The following is a 9,326-nucleotide window of genomic DNA, read 5'->3' as shown; positions in this document are numbered from 1 at the left end:
TTTTCAGCTGATAATCACTTCAATTGCATATGAAAACTTTATGTTTTTATTTTATCTTCCATACTTTCATGTCATTGATGTCAGAATTTATTTTTTTATTAACAAATTTTTGTGGTTATTATTATTCTTAATACTGTTATGTTTTAATCTCTATGCTAGGGTTAAAAGTGGTTCATACACAATTATTATTACAGAATGATATCTGTATATTACCTTTACCAGTGAGTCTTATTTATTTATTTATTTATTTATTTATTTATTTATTTATTTAACTTTAAGTTCTGGGATACATGTGCAGAATGTGCAGGTTTGTTACATAGGTATACATGTGCCATGGTGGTTTGCTGCACCTATCAGCCCATCATCTAGGTTTTAAGCTCCACATGCATTAGATATTTGTCTTACTGCTCTCTCTCTCCTTGTGCCTCACCCCTAAAAAGGGCCTAGTGTGTGATGTTCCCCTCCCTATGTCCATGTTTTCTCATTGTTCAACTCCCACTTAAGAATGAGAACATGCAGTGTTTTGTTTTCTGTTCCTGTGCTGGGATGCTGAGAATGATGGTTTCCAGCTTCATCCATGGAGTCTTATCTTTTTATAGTCTTATGTTTCATACTGCTGTTCAGTATCCTTTCATTTCAGCTTGAAGGACTTCTGTTAACACTTCCTTTAAGGCAGGTCTAGAGGTGATGAATTTCCTGTTTATGTTTGGGAAAGTTTTTTTTCCTTTCTGTTTTTGTCTTCCTTTCCTTTCTTTTCTTTTCCTTTCTCTTTCTCCTTCTCCTTCTCTTTCTCTCCCTCTTTCTTTCTTCCTTTCTTCCTTCCTTCCTTCCTTTCTCCTTCCTTTCCTTCCTTCCTTCCTTCCTTCTTTCTTTCTTTCTTTCTTTCTTTCTTTCTTTCTTTCTTTCTTTCTTTCTTTCTTTCTTCTTTCTTTCTTTCTTTCTTTCTTTCTTTCTTTCTTTCTTTCTTTCTTTCTTTCTTTCTTTTCTTTCTTTCTTTTTCTTTCCTTTCTTTCTTTCTTTCTCTCTCTCTCCTTCCTTCCTTCCTTCCTTCCTTCCTTCCTTCCTTCCTTCCTCCCACTCTCTCTCTCTCTCTCTCTCTCTCTCTCTTTCTTTCTTTCTTTCCTCTTTTTATGTACTCTCACTCTGTCACCCAGGCTGGAGTGCAGTGGCATGATCTCGGCTCACTGCAACCTCTACCTCCTGGGTTCAAGCAATTCTCCTGTCTCAGCCTCCTGAGTAGCTGGGACTACAGGTGTGTGCCACCATGCCTGGCTAATTTTTGTATTTTTAGTAGAGTCAGGGTTTCAGCATATTGGTCAGGCTGGTCTTGAACTCCCAACCTCAGGTGATCCACTTGCCTTGGCCTCCCAAAGTGCTGGAGTTACAGGCATGAGCCATAGTGCCTAGCCTGTTCCTTTCATTTTTAAAGGATAGCTTTGCTAGACATAGTATTCTTGGTTGCCTTTTTTTTTTCACTTTGAATATGTCATCCCACTTTTTGCTGTTCTGCAAGGTTTTTGCTGAGAAATTGCTGATAGTCTTATTGGGGTTCCTTTGTATGTGATAATTTGCTTTTCTCTTGCTGCTTTCAAAGTTCTCTCTTTATCTTTGACTTCTGGCAATTTAATTATATACATCTTTGTTGACTTCTTTGGGTTTAACATATTTTAAATACATTTGGCTTCATGAATCTTGATATCCATTTCTTTCCCCAGATTTTCAAGTTTTCAGCCATTATTTCTTTTCTTCCTTTAGACAAAACTTTTCTCTGTCACTGAGGCTGGAGTGCAGTGACATGATACAATTTATTGCAGCCTCAACCTCCTGAGCTTATGTGATCCTCCTGCCTCAGCCTCCCAAGTAACTGGGAGTACAGGAATGCACCAACCCACCTGAATAATTTTTTAATTTCTTGTAGAGATGAGGTCTCACTATGTTATCCATGCTAGTCTTGAACTCTTGAGTTAAAGTAATCCTTCCACCTTAGCCCCCCAAAATGCTGGGATTACAGATGTAAGCCACTGCCCCTGGCCTATTTTCTTTTCCTTAATTTTATTTTATTTTATTTTATTTTATTTTATTTTATTTTATTTTATTTTATTTGAGATAGGGTGTTTTATCTGAGATAGGGTGTCACGTCTTTACTCAGGCTGAGTAATGTAAACCAGCTGAGAAATGCATTGGCATGATCATGGCTCACTGCAGCCTTGACTTCCTGTGTTCAGGTGATTCTCCCACCTCAGCCTCCCAAGTAGCTGAGACTACAGGTTTACATACACCTGGCTAATTTTCTGTATTTTTGTAGAGATGGGGTTTTGCAATGTTGCCCAGGCTGATCTTGAACTCCTGAGACCAAGCAATCTGCCCACCTTGGTCTCCCAAAGTGCTGGGGTTATAGGTATGAGCCACTGTGCCTGGCTGCATTATTTCTTTAAATAAACTTTTCTCCTGTTCTCTTTTTCTTTTCCCTCTGGGCATACCATAATGTATGGCGTCCCAATGGTACTATAGGCTTTTTTTTTGTTTTTGTTTTTGTTTTTTTTTTGAGACAGGGCCTTACTCTGTCACCCAGGTTGGACTGTAGTGGTGTGATCTCAGCTTATTGCAGCCTCCACTTCCCAGGTTCAAGTGATCCTCCCACCTCAGCCTCCCAAGTATCTGATGCTATGGGCATGTGCCACCAGGCCCAGCTAATTAATTTTTTTCTAGAGACAGGGTTTTGCCGTGTTCCCCAGGCTAGTCTCAAACTCCTGAGTTCACGTAATCCTCCTGCCTTGGCCTCTCAAAGTGCTGGGATTACAGGCATGAGCCACTATACCTGGCCAATAGTATTATAGACTTTTAAAAGAAGTTTTATTTTTTTCCAGTAGGCTTTCTCTACTTATTTATATTTTTTTCTTTCCTTCATCTGACTGGGTAATTTTAAATGACTTGTATTTGACTTGGCTGATTCTTTCTTCTGCTTGATGGAGGTTGCTATTGAAGCTCTTTATTAAATTTTTAGCACAGTCATTATATTCTTTAGCTTCAAAATTTATTTTCATTTTTTTGTTTTTTAATAGTTTCTATCTCTTGGTTGAACTCATTTTGTTTATGCATTGTTTTCCTGATCTTATTTAGTTGCCTGTGTTGTCTTACAGCTCATTAAGCTTCTTTAAGATGATTATTTTTAATTATTTGTCAGGCAGTTCCTAGTTTTCTATGTCTTTAGGGCCAGTTACTGGGCCTTCATTTTGTTCCTTAAATGCTGTCATAGTTTTCTGATTTTTTGTTTTTGTGATCTTTGTAGCCTTGTGTTGGTGTTTGTGCATATAAAGAAGTCATTTTTTCAGTTTTTTACAGACTGACTTTGGGAAAGAAAGCCCTTCACCAGTCAGCCCAGTCAGAGATTCTGGGTAGGCTGGCTGGTGGGAACCATGGTTGGACCAGCTGGTAGGGTCTGCTGGTTGGCTGGTTGGCAGGGTCCTTTGGAAATCCTGGGTCCATGGGCAGATGGGCCTGGTGCTATGGTCTTGCCATACTAGGTCGTTTTCTTTCTATATTTTTCTTCTTGCAGTGAATAATTTACATGGTAGAGTATGTATATTTTTGACAGTGTGTTGCTTTGAACTTAATTTTATAAGAAATTTACTGTATGCATTACCAAATAGTAATTGGTAAGCAGATTATGAGTTCATCCTCCTTTCTTAACCATCTTCTTCTACCTCAGGATTCTTGCATTTTACTGGGCTGGCTTTCCTCTTCCATGAAGGTATTTCTTCCTCAATTCATCATCATTTCCAAACCTATGATGAATCAGGCTTATTCTCTGCTATTGTACTGGTAGTTTAGCACCAGATGGTTTTATTCCATGTTACTCAGTAAGCTTTGGATATATGAGTTGAAAAAGCTACAGTGTCATCAAGAAATTACCCAGGCCAATTGTCATATATCTTTTCCCTCCTTACTTCCTCCTTCCCTTATCTAACTATCCAACCATTCTTTTAGCAATTATTTCAACAGATGTTTATTGAGTTCTTGATGTGCAAGTGTATTAGTTTGTTCTCATGCTGCTATGAAGAAATACCCAAGACTGAGTAATTTATAAAGGAAAGAGGTTTAATTGACTCACAGTTCTGCATGGCTAGGGAGGCCTCAGGAAACTTGCAATCATGGCAGAAGGCATCTCTTCACAGGGTGGTAGGAGAGAGAATGAGAGCCAAGTGAAGGGGGGAAGCCCCTTATAAAACCACCAGATCTCATGAGAACTTACTATCATGAAAATAGCATGGGAGAAACTGCTTCCATGATTCAACTACCTCCACTGGGTCCCTCCCACAACAAGTGGGGATTATGGGAACTAAAATTCAAGATGAGATTTGGGTGGGGACACAGCCAAACTGTATCATTCTGCCCCTGGCCCTCCCAAATCTCCTGTCCTCACATTTCAAAACACAATCATGCCTTTTCAACAGTCCCCCAAAGTCTCAACTCATCCCAGCATTAACCAAAAAGCCCAACTCCGAAGTCTCCCCTGAGACAAAAGAAGTCCCTTCTGCCTATGAGCCTGTAAAATCAAAAGCAAGTTAGTTACTTTCTAGATACAATGGGAGTACAGGCATTGGGTAAATTCACCTTCCAATGGGAGAAATTGGCCAAAACAAAGGGGCTATAGGCCCCATGCAAGTCTGAAACCCAATGGGGCAGTCATTAAACCTTAAAGTTCCAAAATGGTCTCTTTTGACTCCACGTCTCACATCCAGGCCATGCTGATGCAAGAGGTAGGCTCCCATGGCCTTGGGCAGTTCCACCCCTGTGGCTTTGCAGGGTACAGTCCCCCTCCTGGCTGTTTTCATGGGCCAGCGTTGAGTGTCTGTGGCTTTTCCAGGCACATGGTGCAAGCTGTCATTGGATCTACCATTCTGGGGTCTGGAGGATGGTGACTGTCTTCTTATAGCTCCACTAGGCAGTGCCCCAGTGGGCACTCTGTGTGGGTGCTCCATTCTGCCCTGCCCTAGCAGAGGTTCTCCATGAGGACTTTGCCCTTGCAGCAACCTTCTGCCTGGCCATCCAGGCATTTCCATACATCATCTGAAATCTAGGCAGAGGTTCCCCAACCTTAATTCTTGACTTCTGTGTACCTACAGGCCCCACACCCTGTGGAAGCTACCAAGACTTGGGGCTTGCACCCTCCGAAGCAACTACTTGAGCTGTATGTTGTCCCCTTTTAGCCATGGTTGGAGTGGCTGCGACATAGGGCACCAAGTACCCTATGTGAGGCTGCACACAGCAGGGGGGCCCTGGAGCCTGCCCTGGAAATCATTTTTCCTTCTTAGGCTTCTAGGCCTGTGATGGAAGGGGCTGCCATGAAGTTCTCTGACATGCCTTGGGGACATTTTCCCCATTGTCTTGCTGATTAACATTTGGCTCCTTGTTACTTATGCAAATTTCTGCAGCCAGCTTGAATTTCTCCCTAGAAAATGGGGTTTTCTTTTCTATTGCATCACCAGGCTGCAAATTTTCCAAACTTTTGGAAAATTCACTTTGCTTCCTCTTCAAAGCTTTGCCATTTAGAAATTTCTTCTGCCAGATACCCTAAATCACCTCTCTCAAGTTCCAAGTTTTGCAGATCTCTGGGGCAGGGGCAAAATGCCACCAGTCTCTTTGCATAGCAAGAGTGACATTTACTCCAGTTCCCAACAAGTTCCCCATCTCCATCTGAGACCACTTCAGCCTGGACTTCATTGTCCATATCACTGTCAGCATTTTGGTCAAAGCCATTCAACAAGTCTATAGGAAGTTCCAAAATTTCCCACATTTGCTTGCCTTCTTCTGAGCCCTCCAAACTGTTCCAACTTCTGCCTGTTACCCAGTTCTAAAGCTACTTCCACATTTTTGGGTATCTTTACAGCAGTGCCCCACTCTCTGCAGTACCAATTTACTGTGTTAGTCCATTATCACCCTGCTATGAAGAAATACCTGAGACTGAGTAAATTATAAAGGAAAGAGGTTTAATTGACTCGCAGTTCCACATGCTAGGGAGGCCTCAGGAAGCTTAATTGACTTACAGTTCCACATGGCTGGGGAGGCCTCAGGAAACTTAAAATCATGGTGAAAGGAATTTCTTCACTGGGCAGGAGGAGAGAGAAGGAGAGCCAAGTGAAGGGAGGAAGCCCTTTATAAAACCATCAGATCTTGTGAGTACTTACTATCATGAGATTAGCATGCGGGAAATGCTCTCCATGATTCAACTCAATTACCTTGGCCAAGTCCCTCCCACAACATGGGGATTATGGGAAGTAAAATACGAGATGGAATTTGGGAGGGGACATGGCGAAACCATATCAGCAAGATACCATGTAATATTGTTTGGATATTTGTTCCTTCCAAATCTCATGTTGATATGTAATTCCCAATGTTGGAGGTGGGGCCTGGTTGGTGCTCATCAGGGTGGATCCCTCATGAATGGCTTGGGGCCCTTCCCATAGTAATGAGTGAGTCCTTCCTCTTAGTTCATGCAAGAGCTGGTCATTTAAAAGAGCCTGGCACCACCTCCCCTCTCTCTTGCTCCCTCTCTTGTCACGTGACATACCTGTTCCCCTTTGCCTTCTGCCATGAGTAAAAGCTTCCTTACCATAAGAAGAACAGATACTGGTGCCATGCTTGTACAGCCTACAGAACCATGAACTAAATAAACCTCTATTTTTTAAATTAAATTACCCAATCTCAGGTATTCCTTTATAGCAATGCAAAATTGACAAATACACCATGCAAGAAACACATAGGTCAGAAAGGCTTGATGTACATTTGTTGAACTGATAAGTGATTTAAAAATGTAAAACAAATATCTATATTTAGCATGTATCAGTTACTGTTATAAGTAGTTTCCAAGTATTAACACATTTAGTACTCACAGAAATACCATGTGCTTTTTTTATTTTATAAAAATACAGAAGGTTTAAAAACCTGTTCAAGGTCACATGGTACTAAGTGACAGAGCCATAGCCAAAGCTCCAGTGTCTAGCTCTTACCAGCACTCTATGTTGCATCCATGCCCAGCTCTGTTCACCCAAGTCTTTGTGCTAAGATTTAATTCTGTCTCATGGCTACAATTCAAATTGGACCCATCTTGGTGCCCTCACATTAGCAGGGAGTCTCTAAAAAATAAGTTGACCCAGCCAGGTGTGGTGGCTTACGCCTATAATCCGAGCACTTTGGGAGGCCAAGGCAGGTGGATCACGAGGTCAGGAGTTCAAGACTGGCCTGGCCTGTCTCTACTAAAAATACAAAAATTAGCTGGGCATGGTGGCATGTGCCTGTAATCCCAGCTACTCAGCAGGCTGAGGTAAGAGAATCGCTTGACCCTGGGAGGTGGAGGTTGCAGTGAGCCAAGATTTCACCACTGCACTCCCGCCTGGGAAACACAGTGAGACTCCACCTCAAAAAAAAAAAAGAAATGTTGACCCACCTGTTGGAACTCTGAGGCCTGTGTGTAATCCCAGCTTTGGCTGACAACACAAACTCTGTATTTGGTGTTATCTTTGGACTCAAAATAACAAGTTTCAATCTTGTTGGGCCAGGCAGTTTCTCAGTGTTTCATTCCTTTTCTCACATAATTCCTGTCAAATACTCATCGAATGTTCTATGCTTTTTTTTTTTTTTTTTGAGACAAGATCTCACTCTGTCATCTGGTCTGGAGTGCAGTGGCCCAATCATTGCTCATTGTAACCTTGAACTCCTGAGCTCAAATGATCTTCTTGGCTCAGCATCTTGAGTAGCTAGGATTACAGGTGTGTGCCACCAGGCCCAGCTAATTTTTAAAATTTTTCTGTAGAGACGAGCTCTCACTCTGTCATCTAGGCTGGAGCACAGTGGTGGAATCATAGCTCATTGTAACTTTGAACTCCTGGGCTTAAGTGATCTTCTCACCTCAGCCTCCTGAGTAGCTGGGACTGTAGGTGAATACTACCATGTCCAGCTAATTTTTAATTTTTTTTTGTAGGGATGGGGTCTTGCTATGTTGCCCAGGCTGGTATTGAACCCTTGGCCTCAAGCAGTGCTCCCAACTCAGTCTTCCAAAGTGCTGGCATTACAGTCATGAACTATTGGACCTGCTCCATCCTCTTATTCCTACATATATCCAGTAACATCTGTAACTGAAATAGCAATCTTCAGCCTCAGATGTTAAACCCAATTAAATTGTAAGCAGAAATGGAGAAGAACAATGAACCAGTCAATACTAAAATATTTTAATCTCTGAGTTTATCAAATTCTGTTGAATGTGGATACTATAATATCAAAATATAATAGTGAAGTTAATTCTTATAAGACTCCAAAAATGTCCAAACTTTCAGAATTTACTGTCTGAATTAACCATCATTTCAGTTCTTCCACTATACCCCAGTGTTGACCTTGTTAGAAGGCGCATTAAGGCTCTAAGCTTCTAACCTGAGAAAAGTGTCGAAGCTGTTGGTTAGGGACTAAAACGAAAACTTTCACGTTAGGCCAAAGGCTTTGTGATTTGTCAGCGAGACAAGCAGCTTCTGTCAAGGGCATTGCTCCTCCAATGGGGAGAACACTGCTGAGCCTCTAGATGTGTCTGTTAGTAATTTTAGACACATCAAAGCCAAGGACCAAAACCAGAGCCCCTGTCTGGTGATAATTTCCTGTGAATGAAAAGAAGCAGGTCACAATAATATATACAATATAATTTTATTTATCTAAAGTTCAGAACCAGATAAAACTAAATTATTTAAAGAAAACTGTAGGGGAGAAAAAGTAATATCCTTTTCTCATCTATCACAAGGTTCCTGGCTGATCCTCCTATAACAAAGGACAGATTAACAAGGTAACAGCATACAAATTTATTTAATGTAACTTTTATGTGACACGGGAGTCTTCAGAAATGAAGACCCAAAAACCCAGGGAAAACTTTATGGACAGTCAGGCGGAAGAACGGTTGGAGGACAAAGGGCTGCGATCTAATGGTAGTTAACGGCTTCAGATTCTTCTTGGCAAGACTCCTCTGGAGTGAACGTCTTATGACCTACTTTCAGGGACATAGTCAGAGAATTTTTCTAATTACCTTCTTCAAAGAAGAAAGGTGGGAGGTAGTCAGAGAATGATCTTCCTGATTCTGGGGTTTTCTCAGTTTCCTTCTGCTTAAAATACTCAGTATGCTAAGGTACCATATTTTGGGGTGTCATGTTCTGAGCCCTGACGAAACAAGGGGAATGATGAACATATCCGGGGTAGTGATAAGTTTTGGGTAGTGGAAGAGAGGTGGTAAAATGAATAATTCTTTTTTTTTTTTGAGACAGAATCTCGCTCTGTCGCCCAGGCTGGAG

Source organism: Chlorocebus sabaeus, chromosome 11 (assembly GCF_047675955.1).
Source record: "Chlorocebus sabaeus isolate Y175 chromosome 11, mChlSab1.0.hap1, whole genome shotgun sequence".
Lineage (NCBI taxonomy): Eukaryota > Metazoa > Chordata > Mammalia > Primates > Cercopithecidae > Chlorocebus > Chlorocebus sabaeus.
This window is presented reverse-complemented; position numbering follows the sequence as displayed.